Source organism: Panthera pardus, unplaced genomic scaffold, assembly GCF_024362965.1.
Source record: "Panthera pardus isolate Hobbes unplaced genomic scaffold, ASM2436296v1 HiC_scaffold_16, whole genome shotgun sequence".
Taxonomy (NCBI): domain Eukaryota; kingdom Metazoa; phylum Chordata; class Mammalia; order Carnivora; family Felidae; genus Panthera; species Panthera pardus.
This window is the reverse complement of record NW_026526721.1, coordinates 108499780-108525897: the sequence shown is the minus strand read 5'-3', so window position 1 is coordinate 108525897 and position 26118 is coordinate 108499780. Positions and strand designations below refer to the sequence as shown.

The 26118-nt window shown below is 40.3% G+C and overlaps 2 long non-coding RNA genes across 2 annotated transcripts in view; one reads left to right on the top strand and one right to left on the bottom strand.

Annotated features, from left to right (window-relative positions):
- Positions 1 to 517: 517 nt before the first annotated feature.
- LOC109261596 (uncharacterized) overlaps positions 518 to 26118 on the top strand; it is a 70700-nt gene continuing 45099 nt past the window's right edge. Inside the window, exon 1 of the long non-coding RNA XR_008422551.1 lies at positions 518 to 653. This is a non-coding gene — a long non-coding RNA (uncharacterized LOC109261596). The remainder of the gene's footprint in view (positions 654 to 26118) is intronic.
- LOC109261560 (uncharacterized) lies at positions 11407 to 16064 on the bottom strand. The gene is made up of 2 exons (XR_002077439.2): positions 16000 to 16064; positions 11407 to 11669 (listed from the first exon to the last, which is right to left on the bottom strand). It is a non-coding gene; the product is annotated as an uncharacterized LOC109261560 (long non-coding RNA).

Below are 26118 nucleotides of genomic sequence, written 5' to 3'. Positions count from 1 at the left end.
GGATTGTTGCGGGGCTCGTAGGTGCGTTTGCGCATGCGCGGGAGCTGTAAAAATGGCGATACTCAGTTACCCGGTCTGTTTTCCAGGATCAGCAATCGCGCACCCATCCTCTGTGTTCAGCTCTCGGCTACTCCCCGCTTTTTCCCTCTCCGTGACGAGGCCCCAGGCAGTACTTCTCTCCCGAATTTTATCTCAGATGTGGCTGCCTTCCCCGGCCCCTTACTTCTGAAGGACTGCGGCTTTGAACCGTTCTGCCCCTCTGCGGGAGGGTCTCACCAAGCAGTGGCCGAATGAGCAATGGCCAAATGTTGGCTGCACCCAGGAACGCTTGCTGGACCCTGCTGCTGCCGGTGCCCCGAGACTTTGGCCAGGTGCCAGCCCGTCCCAGAAAAAGTTCATGAGACAGTGTAGCAGCAGCGTTTCAGGATTACGGAAAATCACAACACACCCGGCACCAGGCTTCACCCTTAACGACCTTGCCCCAACACCAGCAAATGTGGCTGCCTTCCGGGGTCTACTGGTACCAGATGGCTTCAACAGTCTCTACCAAATGTCCTTCCAGCAGTGGAACCACTTTTCCCCGTGTGGCTTGAGAACCTCCCGGACCGCACTCTGTTCCTGGGGATTCGCCCTTTCCACCAGAGCACCACCAGGTATCGGGCTGTGAAGTTGTAGACTCTGCACTCCCCTTGTTTATAGTCTTACTGGAATTTAAACCCTCTCCTTTCTCCTTTCTCCCTTTTTAGTTTAGTCCCTGCAGCGGTTTCCAATTTTCCACTTTTTCTCCAGCTGCTTTGGGGGAGGGGTGCTTTTCCCATATTCTCCCCTGAGTCTCTGTCCTCTCTCCTCTCACAAAAGCACCTCCCTTCCTGCGCCTTCTCCTCCCAAGTTTACTTATCTGTGCCGCGTACCTACTGAATTCTGTGGTTCAGGTTGTGCATATTGCTGTGTTAATCCTCCAGTCAGTTTTCTAGGTGTGTAGGATGGTTTAGTGTTGGTCTGGCTGTATTTCATGGACGCGAGACACCCAAAACACTTCCATGCTGTTGAGCCATCTTGGCTCCTCCCCCTGGCTTCTGTTTTTTTAATGTATGTTTGTTTATTTATTTAGAGAGCATGAGTGGGGGAGGGGCAGAGAGAGAAAGAGGGAGAGAGAGAATCCCAAGCAGGATCCATGCTGTCAGGTCAGAGCCTGACTTAGGGGCTTGATCTTATGACCATGAGATCATGACCTGAGCTGAAATCAAGAGTTGGACGCTGAACCAACTGAGCTACCCAGGCGCCCTGGATTTCTGGCTTTTCTTGAAAAATGAGAACATCTGGGCAGAAGGGAACCGGAGTTGAAGAGCTATCTCCTTTTGATGGAGCATGTGCAGCACAGTTCCCCTCTTCCCCACTGTGTCAGTTCATATAAGTACCTTGCTGGCATATGCTCTTGTAAACATTTCAATTTGCGACCCTGGTGCCAGACAGGAGGTCTCTCACCTCTGCCCCATTCACCTCTCTGGGACATCACGATTATTGCAAAAATCCTGGAGGTTGGATGTCAACAACCTTGACCAGGCCACTAAGTGAATGTAAGGGGTCTTGATGTCAAACAGCTGAGCTATATGAGTGGCAGCTCTTCAGAAGGGATGCCATTCAGTGAGGGGGCTCATTTCATCCCTTCAGCAAAAATGTTCACGCTGCAACCTGGAGAGACTTCAGAGAGAGAGGAGAGCAGCTGGGCTGCTGGGTGTGAGGCTACCTCACACACTCAGTTCCATCTGTATCTGCTTCAGGTTTGAGACATCTTTGTAAATGTTATTAAATTATGGATTTCTCTGGCTCTAAAAACATTGTGAAACATTGCCTCTCGGCCCTCCATATTCTCATCCCCAATATGAGGAGAATAGATACGAAAAGAAGGTTCTTTTTGTATCAGTGTCTTTTATAAAGCAGTTGCTCAATAAACATTTGCCAGATGAGTAATTGAATAGACAGACTTTGTGAATTCTAGGATGGATGATTGTCCTTCCCATAAGAAATGCATATTTGAGTGAGTGAAGAATATCCACCTCCAGCAAGACTACTTTCCATCTTTCTGTTAATCTCTTTTACTAATCTAATTTCTACTCCAACACCAGGAGGAGCAAGACTGTTATTTCCCATCAATATTAGGTATTACCCCCTCCACGGCAATCTACATTCAAAGGATTCCCTATTGATGACTTAAAAAAAACATCTGTCTCCTCTTGAGGGGATATTGAGAATTAGGTGGAATAAATATTTTGGGTGGGCCACTTTCTCATCCTAAGATCAAACTTACATACCTGGATTTGAGATCAAAAGAAATAGCAAATTCAGACTTTCAGTCAACTGTGGCTTAGTTTTTTAAATATGAATGCCTGTGAGGCGCCTGGTTGGCTTCCTCAGTGGAGTCTGGGACTCTTGATCTCAGGGTTGTGAGTGCAAGCCCCACACTGATTGTAGAGATTACTTAAAAAAAAAATCTTTAAAAAAAATTGAAATTAAATAAATAAGTAAGATCACCCATGGAATCACAGGACATTTGATGGAGCTAGAAGGAACTTTAGCAAGGAATAGCCAAACATGACAATCCACAGCAATTAGTGACATTGAAATGCCACCTGCACCAAATTATTATAAATACCAATTTGCTGAATGGCTTTGCAATGTTAAGTACAATGTATTTCTTGAAAAAGGTAATCATCTAAAAATTATCAACATTGGGTTTTAATGAGAGAATTATCTAAATTGTTCTTTAGCACAGTATAAACCTGTTGGAGAGAAGGCATGCTTTGGGGTAATGGCAGACAAACACCTTATTAAAACTGTATTTCCTGGTTAAGAGTATTTGCTTTCATTTTACAAGACTTGGCTTACACTCATTATTTGATTGGGCAGAAAGGTCATACACAAATCTTTAATATTCAAGGGATGAGGAATGCCTTCCAAGCTCCCAAAGGTACTGAAATAATCAAAGTAACTCAAGCCAGACGGACTTACCATCAGGCAATTTCTTAAAGAAAGTGTCACTCTGACTGTTAGAATATCCAGTGAACAGATTTTCTCAAAGGTTATTGAAGTGCTCGCTAATAGCCATTTTTAAAGTTAAACATATAATAATATAATAGGGGTAGGATAGTGTTATATTTTTTAAGTTTTATTTTATTTTTGAGAGAGAGAGAGAGAGACAGACAGACAGAGAGTGAGCAGGGAAGGGTCAGAGAGAGAGGGAGACACAGAATCTGAAGCAGGCTCCAGGCTCCAAGCTGTCAGCACAGAGCCCAACGCAGTCCGAACCCACCAGCCATGAGATCAAGACCTGAGCTGAAGTCGGTCACTTAACCGACTGAGACACCCAGGCGCCCTGAATAGTGTTGTATTAAAGGGCACTACACTTTTACAGCTGCAGAAAACAGGTGGGCAGTTCCTAAAGGGTAGAGGCCCAGGAAATTTAAAGAAATCTCTTGTTGCGTCCTCCTTTAATACGGGAGAAATCAGCCTCAAATAAGCCTCCAGCTGGGGATCTAATAACTGCCCCCCCCACGGACTATATGCAGCAGAGGCACTTGAAGATGTGCCCATCACCAATCACAGTACGGCATACATTGTGTGCTGAATTCCCAACACTTTCCACTTCCTGTTCCTGCCGCAGAAACTGGCAAAACTACATTCTCATTCTCCCAGCCCTGCCCCTTGCATTTAGGAATGGCCATGTGACACAGTTGGGCCAATGAGAGGTGGGAGAAAAGTATGCTAGGGAGTTTAGGCAAAGTTACCGTTTATTCTTTTTTTTTTTCCTTATAAAAGAAGTTCCTCCTTTTCATCCTCCTTGAACATGCATGCTTATGTCTGGGGCTTTAGAAGCAATTTTGTGACTTTATTAAGTCTCTGAACCCACACGAGAGGCCCGCTTCCTTCTGATTATGGCACTAGGAAAAGGTTCTTTTGTTACTTGCAGCCAAAACACACAGTTGAGGACTAATAACACCTTTTCTTCATGGTTTTTAGTGTATTTAAAATAACATTTCACTAGATGGATTTCTCACTTTCATGGAAAAAAAAATCTTTAAACACACATGGTTCATGGCTAGTCCACTCTCATTCTGGAAAAATGATCTGGAGGCCCCTGCAATCTGTTTTTTACACCACCTTCTTAGAGAGTTTTCCTCTTGTGTTTGGCGTGGGATGGTCTACAATTTCCTTCACATTCCTCTGGTCAAAATATTATTTTTATTTAAAACACTAATTATCCACATGGGATCTGCTCATTCTTGGTTTTCCACAGAGGCCTTTAAATTTTACATCTTAGGTGATACAGTCTTCTGGTGTGTAAAACAAAACTGTAGGAAAAGGAATACAGTCTCCTGCTTCACTGGTAAAACCTATGTTAAAAACTACCGTCAGGGGTGCCTGGCTGACTCAGTTGGTGGAGCCTGTGACTCTATACCCACATTGGGTATAGAGATCACTAAAAGAAAAACAAACTTAAAAAAAAAAAAACTATTATCAGATATTTTCTTTCAGATAAAGTTATTAACCACATGGTGATGGCAAAACAAAAAAGTGTCCACTCGTCCTTGAATCCAACCTGCTTCCCTCTTCTTCAACTATCTTATTAATTTACTTACAACAAAGATTTTTGACTCAAATAAAAATTAATATGGATATGCACTCTCCTTCTGCCCTTGCTACACAGAAGTTAGCCTAACAGGTTGCCCTAGGCCTTTCTTCCCATGTGAAACCACATATCTTGGAGGCGTTCCATATCTGTGAATGGCATCCACATGTTTACAGTGGTAAAGTATTCCATTGTTTGAATGTACATGAAATATTTAGCTAATCCTCCTTTGTTGGACATTTGGACCATTTCAACAGACAAAGCTGAAATAAAAAATCCTCAAACACACATCATCATGCACAAAGGAAGAGATACTGTAGGAGAAATACCCAGAAGTGGACTTGCCCAGTCAAAGGGTAGATGCAGTTGTAAATTTGATTGTTACTGTCAAATTGCTCTCCACAGGAGTTATACCGATTTACATTCCCACTAGCAACAGATGAATGTGCCTGAAGGCAAAGTTAGATTCTACCAATCCACTAGGTGAGAAATGGTATCTTAATATAGTGTTAACTTTTTTATCATGAGGAATTTTGAACATCATAAGTTTTAGAGACCATTTACATTTCTTTTTTCTGTATCTTTTCTGTATCCTTTCTGTATCTGCCAATTTTTTAAAAGTATACATACCTTTTCATTTGAAGGAACTCTGTATATTAAGGATATTAATTTTCATTTGTAATATGATCTGGAGATATTTTTCCCAGTTTATTGCTTGTCTTTTAACATATTTCTGGTGGCACTTTTATTGCCATGCAAAATTTTGGGCTTTTACCTAATCTTTTATGACATCTGAAATTTGAGCCCTGGAAAGACCTTCCTTACTCAGATCAGATAAAGAAATCTATCCATGTATTCTTTTTTTTTTTTTAATGGAATGGCATTTTTCTTTTTTTTTTTTTTTTATTATGCAATTTATTGTCAAATTGGTTTCCATACAACACCCAGTGCTCATCCCAACAGGTGCCCTCCTCAATACCCATCACCCACCCACACCTCCCTCCCACCCCCCATAAACCTTCAGTTTGTTCTCAGTTTTTAGGAGTCTCTTATGTTTTGGCTCCCTCCCTCTCTAACCATTTTTTTTTCTTCCCCTGCCCCATGGTCTTCTGTTAAGTTTCTCAGGATCCACATAGGAGTGAAAACATATGGAATCTGTTCTTCTCTGTATGACTTCTTTCACTTATCATAACACTCTCCAGTTCCATCCATGTTGCTACAAACGGCCATATTTCATTCTTTCTCATTGCCACATAGTATTCCATTGTGTATATAAACCACAATTTCTTTATCTATTCATCAGTTGATGGACATTTAGCCTCTTTCCATAATTTAGCTATTGTTGAAAGTGCTGCTATAAACATTGGGGTACAAGTGCCCCTATGCATCAGTACTCCTGTATCCCTTGGGTAAATTCCTGGCAGTGCTACTGCTGGGTCATTGGGTAGGTCTATTTTTAATTTTTTGAGGAACCTCCACACTGTCTTCCAGAGCGGCTGCACCAGTTTGCATTCCCACCAACAGTGCAAGAGGGTTCCCGTTTCTCCACATCCTTTCCAGCATCTATAGTCTCCTGTTACGTTCATTTTAGCCACTCTGACTGGCGTGAGGTGATATCTCAGTGTGGTTTTGATTTGTATTTCCCTGATGAGGAGTGACGTTGAGCATCTTTTCATGTGCCTGTTGGCTATCTGGATGTCTTCTTTGGAGAAGTGTCTATTCATGTTTTCTGCCCATTTCTTCACTGGATTATTTGTTTTTCGGGTGTGGAGTTTGGTCAGTTCTTTATAGATTTTGGATACTAGCCCTTTGTCTGATATGTCATTTGCAAACATCTTTTCCCATTCCGTTGGTTGCCTTTTAGTTTTGTTGGTTGTTTCCTTTGCTGTGCAGAAGCTTTTTATCTTCATGAGGTCCCAATACTTCATTTTTGCTTTTAATTCCCTTGCCTTTGGGGATGTGTCAAGTAAGAAATTGCTGCGGCTGAGGTCAGAGAGGTTTTTTCCTGCTTTCTCCTCTAGGGTTTTGATGGTTTCCTGTATCAAATTCAGGTCCTTTATGCATTTTGAGTTTGTTTTTGTGAATGGTGTAAGAAAGTGGTCTAGTTTCATCCTTCTGCATGTTGCTGTCCAGTTCTCCCAGCACCATTTGTTAAAGAGACTGTCTTTTTTCCATTGGATATTCTTTCCTGCTTTGTCAAAGATTAGTTGGCCATATGTTTGTGGGTCTAGTTCTGGGGTTTCTGTTCTATTCCTTTGGTCTATGCGTCTGTTTTTGTGCCAATACCATGCTGTCTTGATGATGACAGCTTTGTAGTAGAGGCTAAAGTCTGGGATTGTGATGCCTCCTGCTTTGGTCTTCTTCAAAATTACTTTGGCTATTTGGGCCTTTTGTGGTTCCATACAAATTTTAGGATTGCTTGTTCTAGCTTTGAGAAGAATGCTGGTGCAATTTTGATTGGGATTGCATTGAATGTGTAGGTAGCTTTGGGTAGTATTGACATTTTAACAATATTTATTCTTCCAATCCATGAGCATGGAATGTTTTTCCATTTCTTTATATCTTGTTCAATTTCCTTCATAAGCTTTCTATAGTTTTCAGCATACAGATCTTTTACATCTTTGGTCAGGTATATTCCTAGGTATTTTATGATTCTTGGTGCAATTGTGAATGGGATCAGTTTCTTTATTTGTATTTCTGTTGCTTCATTGTTAGTGTATAAGAATGCAACTGATTTCTGTACATTGATTTTGTATCCTGCGACTTTGCTGAATTCACGTATCAGTTCTAGCAGACTTTTGGTGGAGTCTGTCGGGTTTTCCATGTATAATATCGTGTCATCTGCAAAAAGTGAAAGCTTGACTTTTTCTTTGCCAATTTTGATGCCTTTGATTTCCTTTTGTTGTCTGATTGCTGATGCTAGCACTTCCAACACTATGTTAAATAACAGCGGTGAGAGTGGACATCCCTGTCATGTTCCTGACCTCGGGGAAAGCTCTCAGTTTTTCCCTATTGAGGATGATATTAGCTGTGGGCTTTTCATAAATGGCTTTTATGATGTTTAAGTATGTTCCTTCTACCCCGACTTTCTCGAGGGTTTTTATTAAGAAAGGATGCTGAATTTTGTCAAATGCTTTTTCTGCATCGATTGACAGGGTCATATGGTTCTTATCTTTTCTTTTATTAATGTGATGTATCACATTGATTGATTTGTGACTGTTGAACCAGCCCTGCAGCCCAGGAATGAATCCCACTTGATCATGGTGAATAATTCTTTTTATATGCTGTTGAATTCGATTTGCTGGTATCTTATTGAGAATTTTTGCATCCATATTCATCAGGGATATTGGTCTGTAGTTCTCTTTTTTTACTGGGTCTCTGTCTGGTTTAGGAATCAAAGTAATGCTGGCTTCATAGAATGAGTCTGGAAGTTTTCCTTCCCTTTCTATTTTTTGGAATAGCTTGAGAAGGATAGGTATTATCTCTGCTTTAAATGTCTGGTAGAATTCCCCTGGGAAGCCATCTGGTCCTGGACTCTTATTTGTTGCGAGATTTTTGATAACTGATTCAATTTCTTCGCTAGTTATGGGTCTGTTCAAGCTTTCTATTTCCTCCTGTTTGGGTTTTGGAAGTGTGTGGGTGTTTAGGAATTTGTCCATTTCTTCCAGGTTGTCCAGTTTGTTGGCATATAATTTTTCATAGTACTCCCTGATAATTGCTTGTATTTCTGAGGGATTGGTTGTAATAATTCCGTTTTCATTCATGATTTTATCTATTTGGGTCATCTCCCTTTTCTTATTGAGAAGCCTGGATAGAGGTTTATCAATTTTGTTTATTTTTTCAAAAAACCAACTCTTGGTTTCATTGATCACTCTACAGTTTTTTTAGATTCTATATTGTTTATTTCTGCTCTGATCTTTATTATTTCTCTTCTTCTGCTGCGTTTAGGCTGTCTTTGTTGTACTGCTTCTATTTCCTTTAGGTGTGCTGTTAGATTTTGTATTTGGGATTTTTCTTGTTTCCATTCCAATCCATAGGCCTGGATTGCAATGTATTTTCCTCTCAGGACTGCCTTTGCTGCATCCCAAAGCGTTTGAATAGTTGTATTTTCATTTTCATTTGCTTCCATATATTTTTAAATTTCTTCTCTAATTGCCTGCTTGACCCATTCATTCTTTAGTAGGGTGTTCTTTAACCTCCATGCTTTTAGAGTTTTCCAGACTTTTTCTTGTGGTTGATTTCAAGCTTCATCACATTGTGGTCTGAAAGTGTGCATGGTATGATCTCAATTCTTGTATACTTATGAAGGGCTGTTTTGTGACCCAGTATGTGATCTATCTTGGAGAATGTTCCATGTGCACTCGAGAAGAAAGTATATTCTGTTGCTTTGGGATACAGAGTTCTAAATATATCTATCAAGTATCTGATCCAGTGTATCATTCAAGGCCCTTGTTTCTTTATTGATCCTGTGTCTAGATGATCTATCCATTGTTGTAAGTGGAGTATTAAAGTCCCCTGCAATTGCCACATTATCAATAAGGTTGCTTAGGTTTGTGATTAATTGTTTTAGATATTTGGGGGCTCCTGTATTTGGCGCATAGACATTTAAAATTGTTAGCTCTTCCTGATGGATAGACCCTGTAATTATTACATAATGCCCTTCTCCATCTCTTGTTACAGGCTTTAATTTAAAGTCTAGTTTGTCTGATATAAGTATGGCTACTCCAGCTTTCTTTTGACTTGCAGTAGCATGATAGGTAGTTCTCCAACCCCTCACTTTCAATCTGAAGGTGTCCTCAGGTCTAAAATGAGTCTCTTAAAAAGAAGAGTTTTTGTCAAGGCATTCAGATTGTGGGGGGGATGGGGGAGAAGGAAAATTTTCTCTATTCATAGATGACATGGTCTTGTATATAGTAAATCCTAACATAACTCAAAAAATAAATAAATAAAATGAGTCTCTTGTAGACAGCAAATAGATGGGTCTTGGTTTTTTATCCATTTTGATACCCTATGTCTTGGTTGGAGCATTTAGTCCATTTACATTGTGTTATTATTGAAAGATATGGGTTTAGAGTCATTGTGATGTCTGTAGGTTTCATGCTTGCATTGATGTCTCTGGTACTTTGTTTCACAGGATCCCCCTTAGGATCTCTTGTAGGGCTGGTTTAGTGGTGATGAATTCCTTCAGTTTTTGTTTGGGAAGAACTTTGTTGTCTGGAGTAACTTGTGTTGGTGGGTGGGGCCACAGTCAGACCTGATATCTGCCCCCAGCCCACTGCTGGGGCCACAGTCAGACTGGTGTGTACCTTATCTTCCCCTCTCCCAGGGGCAGGACTCACTGTGAAGTGGTGTGGCCTCTGTCTGGGCTACTTGCACACTGCCGGTCTTGTGGTACTGCTTCAATGGGATCTGGCGTATTAGCCGGGGTGGATCCGGAAGGTGCACAGGGGCGGGAGGGGCAGGCTCAGCTGGCTTTGTCTTCAGTGGTCCACTTTGGGAGGGGCCCTGCAGCACCAGGAGGGAGGCAGACCCGTCAGAGGGATGGATCCACAGAAGCACAGTGTTGGGTGTTTGCACGGTGCAAGCAAGTTACGTGAGGGGAACTGGCTCCCTTTGGGATTTTGGCTGGGGGATGGGTGAGGGAGACAGTGCTTTCCATGCCTTTGTTCCCGCCAAGCTGAGCTCTGTCCTCCGAGGCTCAACAACTCTCCCTCCTGCTCTCCAAGCAGAGCTGTTGACTTATAACATTCCAGATGTTAAGTCCCACTGGCTGTCAGAACACACTCCATGCGGCCCCTCCACTTTTATGGCCAGACTCAGGGGCTCTGCCTTGCTGGGTGGGCTGGCTGCCCCTCTGCTGCCCCGGGTCCCTCCCACCAGTCCCTGTAGTGCACACCGCCTCTCCGCCCTTCCTACCCTCTTCCGTGGGCCTCTCATCTACGCTTGGCTCCAGTGAGTCCGTTCTGCTAGTCTTCTGGTGGTTATCAGGGTAAATTAGGCAGATGTGGGTGGAATCTAAGCAATCAGCAGGACGCGGTGAGCCCAGCGTCCTCCTACGCCGCCATCTTCTCCTACCTTCCCATGTATTCTTTTAGTAATTGTATGGTTTTATTTTCTTACATTTAAATAGTTGATCCATTTGGAATTTACACCACTATACATTGTGAGATAGAGATCTAATTTTTTTTTCAGTTATTTACCAAGTTGTACCAATAGCAGTTACTGGTAAGTTTGTTTTTTTAGGATCTTTAAATATGAATTTTAGGGGCACCTGGGTGGTTTAGTTAATTAAGTGTTGGACTCTTGATTTCAGCTCAGGTCATGATCTTACAGTTTGTGAGATCAAGTCCCACGTCAGTCTCGACAGTGTGGAACCTACTTGGGATTCTCTCTCTCCCTCTGCTTCCCTGCTCTCTCTCACACACACATGCTGTCTCTCTCTTTCTCAAGTAAATAAACTTAAAATTAATTAATTAATTAATTAATTAAGAATTTTAGATATCTAGCTAAATGTAATGGTTTCGTTATTTTCTAAGCTAAAATTTACAAAAGAAAGGGGTTACGAAAGTACACCCTGGTTTGTGCAAAATCCACTTGAAGATGGAAGTGAAAATTTAAATTTGTTGTTGAGATTCTTTGATTCACTAGTAACTAGGTTGAAATGGATATAGAAAGTTATGTAAGGAAAATGTTAGGTCATGTTAGGGAAATACTGCTATAGATTTTTATTTTCCTTTTACAAATTAAGGGCAAATGATAAGCAAAATTACACATGAGACTCAAAGGAGAAGAGCCATTTTTATTATAAGTAAATGAGCAACCTAAAATGGAATTTGATACAATTCTGTCTCAGTATCAAATATCACTCAGTATCACTCAGTCCCCACTCCTGAATGGCCGAATCAAAATGTCTAGAGCTGGGGGGAAGAATCTTGAGCAGGGACCAAGGGATCTATATTTATAACAAGTTCTCAGATGATTGTAATGTAGGCGCTCCCGCACAAGTTAGTGAACTCACATCTAGGAAACTTTGACTTCTAGCCTGAAAAAGAAAGGGCAGAAGCCAAGTTCAGAACCACAGAAGTAGAAAAAAATGCAAAGGAATGACTGGACCCAACCCATTGTCTTCATTCTTATTAAAGGACACACATGTGCTTCCTCTCCCCAAATATCTCAGTAATCCACAAACACCATCAGAAGCTCAATTTCAAAGTCATCACCCCAACAATCAAGAATTCTTGTCTTTCCACAAATGATGTCTTGCTTTAGTTTGGATCACTTTCTTTTTGTTAAATCCTACTCCAAGAAAAGAGAAAGGAATGAATATTCCTTGAGCTTTGAAAGTGTGCCAGACATTTCATAAACCTTAATGTTTTTACTTGGTTTCCCACAAACGTTGTGAAGTGGATATTATGGCTTTAATGTTTACAGTTAAGAAAACTGAGGCTTGGAGAGATTATATAACTGGTTTAAGGATACTGAGTAAGTATATTTAGGAGCTGTTTTGTGAAATCTTTCTATAAAGAAGAAAATGATTGATCAGCATCTCTTTCTATGACCCTCAGACAAAACCCATGATGGTTTGAAGATACAATAACCAAGCAAATTTTAATCTTTACATATTTAATTTACATTCTTTAGGTACAATTTTGCACCTCAGAAACCTATTTTAAAAATCATCTCTCCTACAATTATCCCTCTCTCTCTTCACTTGCTTGGTCTTTCATCAACGTATCCCTCAGTACCTGACAGTATGTACTTTAATTTACATATGTATTGCCTGTCCTGTACCACTATAATGAAAGCTCCCAAGCACAGGAGCTTGGTCTGTCTTGTTCTCCACTATATCCTCAACACTTGGAACACTGGAAGTCATCAATATTTGCTGAAGAAATAACTGAAAGTGAATTCTTCCTTCATACTGGCTTCTTTTCTTTACAACTGCCCAGATTTGAGGTTTTGTTCTGTTTTCAAATTCTGAGCATAGAGCTGGGTGTTTGGGTTAATAGCTGGTTTAATAACCTGCTAACTATAGTATCTCCCTGCTATAGATAATATCTCTGCTCCTTGGGAAAATGAAGGTCTGCAGAAAACAGAGCTTTGAAAATCATTATCATCACATCTGAGCCTTCTTTCCTCTGTGCCATCTACTGTCTCTCTACTTTTACTTTTTTCTTTTCTCTATAATTTCCCTTTTTCTCTACTAGGCACAATCTGTAACATTGTCATTTATTGAGGACTCCCTATGTGTCAAGGAGTGTAAGTTGTATTTCTTGAGGTACTTCATTATATCATCCCAGACACTCAGGTGTCTTACCTCCATTTTTCACATAAGGAATATGAAGTTCCGGGAGAGTAACTCACCTGCCTGAGGAGAAAGAGCTAGGACTCACACCCAAGTTTATATCCACTTAAATCTCAAGCTTTTTTCACAATGTCTTCAGTGTATGAGGGAAACCTGTTTGGCTATAATGTCTCCATGGGCTCTAATGCTACTATTTTCTAAAGACCTGTTCCTAAAAGATCTTTTTTGTGAAGCAAAGGTAGGGGAAACATTATATTTCTTTACTTTTATAAATCATGTTAGATATTGTTCATTTCATAATTTACTAAGGTCTGGAGGAAACATAACTTTAGTCATTTTGTGTAGTTTATCAGTGAGAAAATGCCTTCAGTCAATGTAAATGAGACCTAATGGGGCTTAAGGAAATAATGGTTATTCCATCAAGTGAAAGAAATCTGGAAATCAGGACTCCAGGTACAGCAGCTCCACAAAGTCATCTAATTCTTAGGATCCTTCCAACATTCTGTTCTGCCATTTTTAGTGCATAATTTTCATGCGCAAAATTGTCTCATGGTTTATGACGACTGCTAGAGCTCTTCTCATGACATTCCAGACAGCCAGGAAGGAGGAAAGGTGAAGAAACATGTTCTGTTAAAAAACTTTGCCAAAGGCCCAACCTGTCCCAATCCTCCACCTTCTGTGCCAAATGTGGCCAGGGAAGCCTTCTCCATGGCTCCTGCTGGCTGGCACTTGATGCTCACTTTCCTAATAACCACGCAGCATTCTCCACTTACAGGATGCACTGAAGAAAAGTGTATCGTGCAAGTCTCAGCCACCATGGTACCCACTGCCAATCTCTTATTTCCAATCTTAGGCAGCCGTACCTGTTCCAGTGATCTTTTGCAGCATAACAAATAACCCCGAGAGCTTAAATTAGGACCTTAAAATACAACCAAATATCTCCCATGGTTCTTCAATTTGGGTGCACCTCAATGGGGAAAGTCTCATCTTTGTCGCAACAATATTTGCAACTGAAAACCATTCGTGCAACTGCTTTCATCTGTCTGTACCACTGGAGCTAGCAAGTCCCAATGTCTCTTCCTCCACAGTCTCTCTGTGTGGCCTCTTATCACTTAGTGATCTAGTCAATGCTTATTCCATGGTGTCTGGATCCTAAGAGGCAGTGGTTCAAGGAAAAGTAAGAGAAGCTGTCCTCTAAGGAGCTGGAGGTGACACTAGCAAGGCATCACTTCCTCCATATTCTGCTTGTCAGAAAAAACCATAAGGCCAACCCAGACTCAAGGGGAAGGAAAGAACCTTCACCTCCTGAAAGAATGTGGCCACTGTAATCCACCATTCTATACCCTCCCTTTGAGTTGGACCACTCGTTCTTTAACTACATCTTTAACTATTTCTGTAACTACATCCTCTCAGGACAAGCCAATGATAATCTCTTAATGGATCTAACCTTACTGAACAAACATTTTCAGGCCTGAATGACAAAAAGTTACTAACACAATGCACCTGCCTTTCTCTAGACAAGGGAGCCTATAAGAATTGGTTTCCCATAAAAGAGAAATGTTCTTTTGTTTTCCTTTTGGAAATGAGAAAACAGTGGCAAAAAGTCAAGGAATGTATTATTTCAGTAACATTCCAGTTACAGTCACATTCATATTTTTTAATATAGTTAGTTTCTAATTCCCTGTTGTAGTTTGGTAGAGCATAGACATAAGAAAACAAAACTTAATCATGTTTATAAAGACTTGTTTTGACAGCTTCAACTTCATTTATATTCAAACAGTTATCATATCCCTGAAAAAGAACAGACAAATAATTGAGTTGGCTCCCACCTCCCTTTCCTTCTCATTGTTTAAGAAAAATATGGAGTCATTAGTATATAAATTCAGCTCAAAGCAAAAAGAGATCTTATTGGTTTGTAAGCCTGGGAAACCACAAGAAGGTCTGGTTTCAAGTGTAGCTGGATACAGGTGCTCAAGTATTATCACTATCACCACTGCCTTTTGCTTCCATGTTCTTGGCTACAGCTCTCAATCATTTGGCTTTATTCCCTCCTGACACAGATGAGCTTTGCCCAGTAACTGGAAACAGAGTTGCCGGCAGCACCACCATAATTTTCTTCAAGATTAGCCACTCCTAGGAAAAATAACTTCTCCTCCCATCCTAATAATAATCCCAGGGAAAGATTTAATTTTCCTGTTTAGGTCACATGTCCACCTTTGGATGAACTACTTTCCCAGGAGAATGGTATACAAAAAATGCCCCCCCCCCCCCACAAAGATGTTCACATTCTAATCTCTGTAGCCTGTGAATATGTTACTTTATGAGGCAAAAGGGACATTGCAAATGTGATTAAATTAAGAAACCTTGCAATGGGGGGATTATCCTGGATTATCCAGGTGAGCCCAATACTATCACAAGGACCTTCAGAAGAAAGGGGCAGAAAGAATCAGTCTGAGAGAAGGAATTGAGAACTGTGATTATGGAAGCAGAGATCGGATTGCTGTGCTGTGAAGATGGAAGGAGCCACGAGACAAGGAATACAGGTTTAGAAGGTGGAAAAGGCAAGAAGCAGATTCTCTCTTAGCACCTCCAGATGGAACCAGCTGTGCCAATACCAGTTTTGGACTCTGGCCTCTAGAACTGTGAAAGAATAAAGTTTTGTTGTTTTAAGCCACTAGGTTTGTGCTAATTTGTTACAGTAGTGAAAGAAATTAACATATGTGGTTTCCTGATTTGGCTCTGTTTAGTTTACATGTTTTGATCTGTGGTCAAGAAAGGGGATGGGAGTTGATAGGGAGAGGGGCAGAGTGGGAGCATGTGCTTGATGGTACATCCAAGAGCACATAAAATCAGGCAGAAATCCCCCCCCCCCCCCGAAAGGAAAATTCCTTTGCTGTATGAGGAAGTAGATAGAAAAGAAGGCATGATAAATATAGCCAACAAGCAAACAACATCATAAACAGTAGATACCACAGTCTAGTACTACCATCTTGTACTACCCATAAGTAAAAATGCTGAGTCCAGCAGGAGGAAGGAATTAACAGAGGCCAGGGTGTGTAGGACCTACCGTTGGGCCTGGATAATCACGACTCCACAGCAGCAGCAGCTAAGGTTTTCCTGCTCCAATGTCCTGAAAGACACAGAATTTTGAAGAATAAAGCACCTCTTAGAATCAGTAAGACCTAAGCTCAAATCGTCCACTAAGAACAAACACTCTCATCTTGATTTTCTTTTTTTTTTTAATTTTTTTTTTTCAACGTTTTTTATTTATTTTTGGGACAGCGACAGAGCATGAACGGGGGAGGGGCAGAGAGAGAGGGAGATACAGAATCGGAAACAGGCTCCAGGCTCCGAGCCAACAGCCCAGAGCCTGATGCAGGGCTCGAACTCACGGACCGTGAGATCGTGACCTGGCTGAAGTCGGACGCTTAACCGACTGCGCCACCCAGGCGCCCCTCATCTTGATTTTCAACGGTAACACGGGAGAGCTCGTGGTGCCTCAACTCTTCCAGAAAGAATGCCAAATGTTGTAGAAGAGGAAACTGAACGTGCACACTGAGAATTTCACAAGGGTCCCCACACAAGTGCACCTTTCCCTGAGTATTGGTTTTATTATTTAAAATTCAGGTTATTGACTTTAATATAAAACTGATATCTTAAAAGTCCTGTGAATTAATTTATGTTTTCTTCTCAAGTGTTTGAGTTAATTGATGCCCCAGGAAGTTTTGCCATTTTTATTCTGGCTTCAAATAGTCTACAGTGTCAATGATTTACATAACACATGTTACCCACTTGTGGGATTAGGTAGGCCCAGGACTCTTCCAGACCTCCAGCTTCTAAGACAATCACCCATAGACTCTGCTGTCCTCAGAGCCTCTGCTGTGAATCAGTTTGGTTTTTCATGGCGCTCCTTAATCTTAGCATGTGGGAAAGGACTTTCCATAGAACTGCACCAATATGTTTGTTTGGGGAAGACAGTCAGAAGGCCAGAAGAAATGAAAAGTCCTTTAGAAGGAGTCATTACAGAGAGGAAAAAACAGAGAGAGAAAGGGAGAACTCTAGATGCACTCATTGTCTGGTTGCAACAGGGGAGAGATCTTAAGCAACTCTGTCCAGTCAGTTCACAAAACCAAGAGAGGTAATGATAACAAGTTAGGGTTTATTGTTTTACACTGCTAAGTTTATGTACCAATAGATAATCAAAACAAGGGTATTGTCTGGAGGAATCCTTGGAAAGGGAAAAAGATAAAATATGTAACTCAGAGGCATAAGCTTCATATGTCTAGGACCCCAGATTCTACCCCTGCACCTCTGATTCACTTTCCATGTTGGATTATAAGGTGTCTCTTTACTTTTTTCATCTCCCCGACTGGAAGACAGTAGGTGCTTCATAAATGTATGGGGAGGGGTGACTGTGCGGTTCAGTAGGTTAAGTGTCCAACTTTGGCTCAGGTCATGATCTGGTGGCTCTTGAGTTCAAGCCCTGCATCAGGCTCTGTGCTGATAGCTCAGAGCCTGGAGCCTGGAGCCTGCTTTGGATTCTGTGTTTCCCTCTCTCCCTGCCTCTCCCCCTCTCATGCTCTGAATCTCTCTCTCTCTCTCTTAAAAATAAATAAACATTAAAAAAATTTAAATAAATATATGGGGAAACTGGAGTAAGGAGACAGGGAGGTTGGGAACTGAGCCCAAGTGATGGGAGCTACAACCAGACTCCTACTGGAATCTTTTGTGAGTTGAATTTGGTGGATAGCTCCAAGTAGTACAGTGTAGCCTAAAGATGCTGTGCCACCAACTCCATTACCTACCAACTGAATAACCATGTTACTCCATATCCTAGGACACATTTCTCACACTGGAATGCAGGAAACAGAACCAACAGGCAGTATCTACAAGAAGTACCAATTGTATTCTAATCATTCGTTTTACAAATATTTATTCAAGATCTGTTATGTTCTAGGCAGAAAGGTGAGCAATTAAAAACAAAATTTTATATTAAAGTAAGTGCAGTTTTAGAAAATTCCATGTAAGCGATTATCAATCAAAATTTTGATATTGTAATGTCTTCCTGTACAAAAAATGGGTCAAAAAGTGGGTGGCTCAGTCATTTAAGTGTCCAACTCTTGATTTTCACTCAGGTCATGATCTTGCAGTTTGTGGGATCAAACCTTGTATCAGGTCTTTGCTGACAGCCTTGGAGCCTGCTTGGGATTCTCTCTCCTCTCTCTCTGTCCCTCCCCCCGCTCATGCTTGCTCTCTCTCAAAATAAATAAATAAACTTAAAAATATTTGGTAACTCATAGCTTATCTGCCCTGGTCTTATTTGAACCACAAAGCAATTTGATTTTTTTTTTTGTCTTTTTTACAACTTGAATTAGTGCCCAATATTTAAACCTCAGGGGTGTCATTTACTACATTGGATCTCTGGCTTTTCCTGAAAGAAACCAGACGAGCTGGCACCCATAAGCTCATCTCTTCACGTGGCAACAGTCAGCTAGTGCCGATCTTCAAATTCCCCCTTTTCTTTAGACAAGACCTGGTCCCAGTAGCTTGCCACAGTCCTTGCCACTTCCTACCCACCCAACCAGCCAGGCTGTGTGTGGCCTGCTTCTCTTGCCTGTGGTAACTGCCTGGGCCTGGGAAGTTCACGCTGACGTGGAATCGTTTGTGTCATTTTCCACCATTTGTCACTGACTTCCAAATTTTTAAAATTTTCAGGATACTAGTCTTAGATCCAGAAGTTAGGTCTTTATTTGCCCAAGTCCCAAATCAGAGAATCATAGAGTTGCAATGGACCCACTTTTCTGATGATGGCCATAGCATCCTGAAGACTGCCACCCGACCACAGGGATCACAAAGACCCCCAAGATTGCCTGACTTACTCTAAAGGAAAGACTCAGACTCAAAACTTGTATCTTCCCCAAACATAGAGTCCCAGGAGAACTCGGCAAAGAGGAACTAAAAGGAAGTTAAACAGTCCTTTTTTCCTTTAAGTTTATTTATTTATTTTGAGAGAGACTGAGACAGCATAAGTAGGGGAGGGGCAGAGAGAGAGGGAGACAGAGAATTCCAAGCAGGCTCCACGCTGTCAGCGCAGAGTCCAATGCAGGGCTCAAACTCCCAACAGTGAGATCACGACCTGAGCTGAAATCAAGAGTCAGATGCTTAATCTTAATCAACTGAGCCACCCATTTGCCACAAACAGATCCTTTTAGAGCCTGCACTTTCCTTTGGAAACACACACTCCTTTTCACAGTGTTGGGAAGTAGGGAGCGGTTCCACAAAGGTCTTTGGATTCTGTCAGGAACGGGTGAGGGTGGTGTCCTTACAAAGACATGGACAGCCAGGTAACAGTCCAAGTTCCTGCAGCACTCTGTGTGTGTGTGTGTGTATATGTGTGTGTGTGAGTGTGTGACTGTATCCACCTCAGGGGCCATGAATGTTCACTATGAGTCATGGTTTTGTTTTCTGGGCTCAGTAGCCTGTGGTCTGGCAGGAATCAAGGTCTGAGATTTTGCAACAGCTGTTCATGTCATGTCACCTGGGGTGGCAACTAAGCACGCACTGGGACCATTTTTATCAGCTCATAAGCACTGGCTTTGCCTGCCAAAAGGCCATGTTTCTCAACTAGAAAAATAATATTCCTATCTGGAATGAGTGTGGAGTCTTAAATTCTAGGGTCTAAATTCTTATCTTATGCTACATAGTCTTAAATTGTTCACATAGTCTCTACTTTTAATTTAAGGTGACTAACTCCTAAAGAGAACAGTTATAACATCTATCCAGACGGTACCGTAACTCACAGAGGGTCATCAGCAAATAGCCTGAAGATGGAAGCTAAGTCTATCTCTAACCTGTCTTAAAGTGACTCTTATGTTTTCAAGGCACAGCTGCCCTGTTCTCCACTCAGGAATTTCATACACAAACATCTCACTACCAGGCAACTGTTACAGGCTCCTTCCTATCACCTGGTAGCCCTGGTCTTTCTAGACCTCATTTTTAGCCCACCTTCTAAGGAAATCTCCCTAATCCCAGATCTTGAATTTGCCTGTTCCTGGACCCTTTCCAGCCTCTCCTCGGAGAAAGGCACCGTGTCCTTTGGACCGTGGCCATGGGAGAAACACTGATCATAGGAGGAACATAGGCACCACCTGTTCTCTGCAAACAGCACACAGCAATGACAGAGGGATGCCACAGAGGGCTGCTTCCCCATGTTGTTGTGGGAACCTGAATTAACATATTTGGATAACGAAACAGCCAGTTTGGTCAGATGTAACATAAAATCTTACCAAACATACTTAATCAGCAAGGTAAAGATCAAAGCCATAAGTCAGTCTTGGAAGACAGTTAAGGGTGTGAATAGTCACAATGGTTTATCACTAATTGGGAACTCTTCAAAACACTCATCTTAATACCCTTAAAATAAGATGCTTCTTTTGAAGGCAGTGTGATATTACCAAAGGGAGTTTTCAAGTTAAAAAGTATTTGCATATATGTAATATTGGAGAACAGGAAAATGGAAATTTTTATTTAGGTGGAAAGTGGAAATTTTATTTTACCTAATAAAATTATCTACCTGCTATTTCCAGATCAGAAAGCAGTATTGACAGTATTAACAGAAAGCAGTATTCTAGATAAAATTTATTGCAGCAAATTCAGGTGATTGTTTCTTCAATATGTGAGGATTTATTTTTTTAATGTTTGTTTACTTATTTTAAGAGAAAGAGCGTGTGCGCGGCTCATGGGAGTATGAGCAGGGGAAGGGGAGAGAGAGAGAATTCCAAGCAGGCTCCATGCTCAGGATCCCGACGTGGACTCAATCCCAAGAGTCGAACACTTAATGGACTGAGCCACCCAGGCACCTTAGCAATGATTTACTTTTAATAGTGATCCATTGTGTCATCAAATCTGGGTCTCTTATCACAAATACTGATACCAACACTAGTAATTTTATTATACCCCTTTTTACCTACTTCTGCAGAGTTCTTAAAGGCTTTGATTTTAAGTTCTGTAGAAGATGCAAATAATAGAGCATACCTTTCATTGCTATCAGTGGATATTACAGAGAAAAACCTAAAACCTTAAGAAGGATTGATTGTCCATAGAGGATAAAAAAAGGACTCAGGAGAGGCCATGGAGCAGCAAAAAGAGAGAGCAAGGATTGGAGTGTGTGTGTGAATGTGCATGCGCACGTGTGTGTGTGTGTGTTTGTGTGTGTGTGTGTGTCTTAAAATTTGGAGGAAGTGGCAGGAGGAAATGCTAGAAAGGAATTTCAAAATCCCTCCTCTCCCTCTTCTTCCTCCTTTCAACTACTTAACAGTTTTACCACAAATGGGCTCTGCCTCCAGGCTCTCTTGCAGCTTATTCCCATTCCTACCTTAGTCCTTTCTATTCAATTACTCCTTCCTATTCGATTTATAAGCTAAGAAGAAGGCCCAAGCTAGCTGTTTCATATACAAATCAAGAGAGATATATTGAGAAGAGTAAACAACTGCAAATGGCTGAACATTACAAAGGGACAAAGAATAATGGATTGGTTCCAAGAAGCCATGCCACTCAGATCAGAAAACTTTTGGGGGTCCGGTACTCCCAGGAAGGGAATCATTGTATTCAATCCTATGAGAATCCAAGCATGCCTTGCTGATGAAACAACAAGCCCACATGCCAGCAGATTAGGGTATTGTTCTGGGACAAAGGGGAACATACGTAAGCTATTCTGAGAAGTTAGAAAGTCATGATTACCCCACAAATTGGCCCAGACAATTTAATCAGTGTGTGGGCAATGCAGGAAGAAAGCATTTTATTAATATAATTTTCCTTTTTTAAAATACAACTGGCAATTCTCTTCTAATTATCATGAGTTGACCCAACAAAGAACAGAAGAAGAAATATTTCCTTTTGATTATATGTACTGTTATTTCCTTAGGGGATGGGTGGGAGTGAATATTTAAAAAAAAAAAAGATGGAACCAGAAGTTATAAACTAGACCATATTCTTGGCTCCCGTTTAGAAAGAGGCAGAATGTTTGGATCAATATCACAGTCATCTGCTAAACATCCATGCTCCTTGGTCTACCACAAACTGGTACTCTTCAAATCATAAATATATACATGTTTTTCCAAAAGAGGTGAATCAATACCATTGTTTTATTCATACCATTTTTCTTACAAATGTTATGTTTCATCAGACATACAGTATTACGGAGAATCATTTTCAACTCTTGCCTATTCTTTAAAAAGTTGAGGTTTTTGTTATGAGATTCTTCTGAGCTTTATTTTTGAGGCAATTTCTGTAAGTAATCTAAAACATTATGTTTTATGGATAATTTTCCTCTCAACTAAAACAGCCCATCCATCCATTTTGGTTGATATTGGCAAGAATATACCCATTTGTTTCATCTAGATTAGTTATTTCCGTAAACTACGAAGACTGGAGTGCCTCAAAAATAACTTCTGTCCTAGGAAATGGTTAAGCAAAAGGGGAAAATATACAAAAAGAATGCCATCTTGTGGCTGCACCAGTAGAATAACAATAAAACATTTATCACCCCAAAAGGTAATGTTATGGTGTCCAAACAGGGATCTTTACATTGTAATATGAGCCACTGAGGTAGTGGTCCACACTGCCCAAGCCTAGATAAATCCAGATGCCATCCTATCCTCAGACCCCAAAGGGAATGATACTGTTTGGTCTGTGCCCTAGAACCAGATATTCCTAGGAAGGCAAATTATTTGGAGAGACCTACCAAGGGTATCAGTCCACTTAGGAAAATGCCTCTGGGTATGATAGTGAATGGCCTAGGGGTCCAAAGAGAACTGATTTCAAGATGACTAAGGGTAGGTCCCCGGGACCTCAGGTGTTTGAATTTAGAAGACAGCTGCTTTGTGGTGGCAGCCGAAAACAAAATGGACTTCTTGACACAGGCTTACCCCAAACACTGGAAATAAGAACTAAGAAACACCAGTTAATGTATACCAGTTGTTTGGAGCCAAGTAATAGAAGAAGTAAGCTCAGTAAGCATTTGTTCTTGTAAACTGCTGATTCACAGCTAAAAGAAGGGTTTAGATAAATACATGTTTTATAGATCCATGATGTATCATCAAGAAAAGCTGATGATATTTAGTACACATTTTGTGGTTGCTGTCTACAAGGTTAATGATATCTTTCCATAAAATGGAGACTTAGTTCTTAGAACTTCAAAAGACCTGAAAGTTCATTTAGTTCACTCCCTTAATTTAGCAGAGAAAGGAAACAAGGTCCAGAGAGGCTAAGTGAGTCAAATAAAATCACACAGCCAGCTAATGCTTCAACTAGGTGCCAGATGTGGGGTACACAACTTTCTTCAGGTGCTATTCATTATAAAAAGTGTATGTATTTGTATTGTGTTGTGTATATTTGTATGTATATATATTTATCCATATAAAATGTACATTTGAAAAAACATATACACACATATCTGTATCTGTTATCTATGTATGTAAAGATATGTATACATATATATCCCTTTCTTAGAGATTCAAAATGTACATTATCATATAAAAAATTCTGAGCAGTCTTTCAGTAAAGAAATCTGTTCAGCTTTATTAAGCTCAGCTTTTCCCAAACTTATTTGGCCATGAAGCCCTTTTTGCCATTCAACAATTGCTAACATCCATGAAACTAAATCATGGAAATTCTGCATAAGAACGTCCCTTGGTTCTATAATTATTCTATTTTGTCCACTCGTTCATTTTTTTCATTCTAGTTAATTCAAGCTAGAATCATAAATAAATAAAAATAGGTGCTTGAATAAAACCCCACAGAGTTTCACTCACTCACCCAGCTCATTCAAGTAATAGTGAAATCCCAAGGTTACCTCTATGCAGATCTACCACATGGCACAGAACCACCCGGGGCCTCTGTATTTTCATACATTCGCAAACTAATACAGCATTTGCCTACTTTTCTCAAAGGTGGATAGCTATCACATTGCACAGATACCGACTTATTTGAAGAGAACTGTTTTCAGCATTTACTTATAGACATTTTTTTGGTGTAAAACAAAAAGTGAGAATCCCACACAACAAAGCACTGTCTGTAGGCCTTTAATGTTTCATAGTTTGGGCCATGAATCTTTATCTTTAAATTAAACAAAAGGAAATACAGCTTAATACCTGATAGAGACCTGTAAAAAGCTTCATTCTGTTTTAAAACCTACTTTTCTGTCCTGTGGCATTGTCATCTCACTGCTGTGAACTGGAAGTATTAGGCTGTCAGATGGTATGAAAATTCTTATATTCTTAAGTGTTTGTACAATCTTCTGGCTTAAGAAAAAACAAACAAACAAACAAACAAACAAAAAGACCTGGAGTGGCAGAGGCAGCATTCACTTTTGCCAAATGTGGCAGCTCTGTTAGGTGCACTGACCCTACTCATTTCATCCCCCATGACAGAATAATTTCTAGTAGAATCATGCATTCACCAGCCAATATTAAGGAATCATCTGAGTTCCCTTAGAATGAGCATATTTCACACACACACACACACACACACACACACACACACACACACACCAAACTCACCAGTGTCTGGAAGGCATGTGACATTGCTTTGGGCTTAAAATATACCCGGCAACCAGTATCTGAATGAGTAATTTTAGGAACCCTAAATGCCAGTCAAGGCAAGATTCTGCCCAGGCTTCATCTGTTAGCAATCTGTATTCATGTTGATTCCTCATAGTCCACGCCTCTTGAGATAGCTGCTAAATTAAATAGAAAAGTACCTAGATAAACTCATGCAATCGTCATAATCTAATACTGCTAAATTGCAACCCACGGGTAATTTAAGAGGAAATTACATTTACATCTCCAATCAATGGACCGATGTTATGACTCATTTTGTAATCAGCAATTCTTTTGACTTTGCTGATCTCCGCCCTGGAATGGATATTTTTGGACTGAAGTGGAAAGGATTATTCATTGTAATCTTGCCCTTAATACTGTTTTGTGTATGTTTCCACACACATAATTGGCGCTATCAGAATTGGAGGATAATAAGATTGTTAATAAGGACTAATATCTCTACATTTCCGTAGAAAATGTGTTGAGTTTCAAAGAATTTTTAGAACTTGAAGCAATTGTCTTTGAAGAGTGCTTTCTCCCTAACTATCTGCCTCATACAATAGCCGAAATCAACTTTCGTTGCTTCATAGGTCTAGTAAATTGAGGAACTGGCTGCTTTGTATTTTAGTTCTTCTAAGACTGCTTGCAACCCAGAAAGTCGAACAAAACAGCAAGACGGTATGTGATACTACAACCAGGCCAAAATCCAGTACTTCTGCAAGAATCCGTGCTTTTGGTGCTAATGGGTTATAATAAATCTCAGTAGAACCAGGAGTCTGGCTATTTGGATAAATAATGAATACAAGGTTGGGGATATTTTCCCTCAATTTTCTTCTATAAGAGGCAAGTATAGAAATACTGGTTTCTATTGAGATTGAGAAAAATATTTTATTTCATGTAATAATTTTAAGATGATATCCTTATATTTTTTAATACCAAGTATTCTTCCTACTGGTATTCAGTATCCATTTTAAAATTACATATCCATCATAAAACAATCTTTCCAAGTCAGAGCTGTTCTGGTTTATCCTATTACCAAGGTAGCTAAAATCCACCCGTTTAAATTTACCCTCTCCTTCATTTTATTCTTCTTTACAATCTCTTAATCCTGGAAAATGGCAGGGCTCAGTCCTTGGATCTTTTCTCTATCTACACTCACTTCCTTGAAGATATCATCCATGCATGAAATGCAATCTATATGCCAATAGCTCTAAAATTTGTATATCTAGCTCACACTTTCCTCCAAAATTCTAAACTCTTATACCTAAACTTCTAGTCAACAACTCCACTTGCATTTTAAATAAAATCTATAACTCACCATTCCCAAAACTAAACTCTTGATCTTTCCTGCAAAAGCTGCTCTGCCCATAGCCTTGCTTTTCTCTGTTGATAGCAACTTTGTTCTCCCCACTGCTCTGGTCAAAAGCTTAAGTCATCCTGGACTCCTCTATTCCTTTCATACCTCACATGCAATCTAAATATAAATCGAATTGGTTCTATTATCAAAATAGATCCAGAGATCAGTATGAACCCATGTTTATTTTAATATATGTAAAGACAGGTAGATACATACATAAATTTAGTACCTG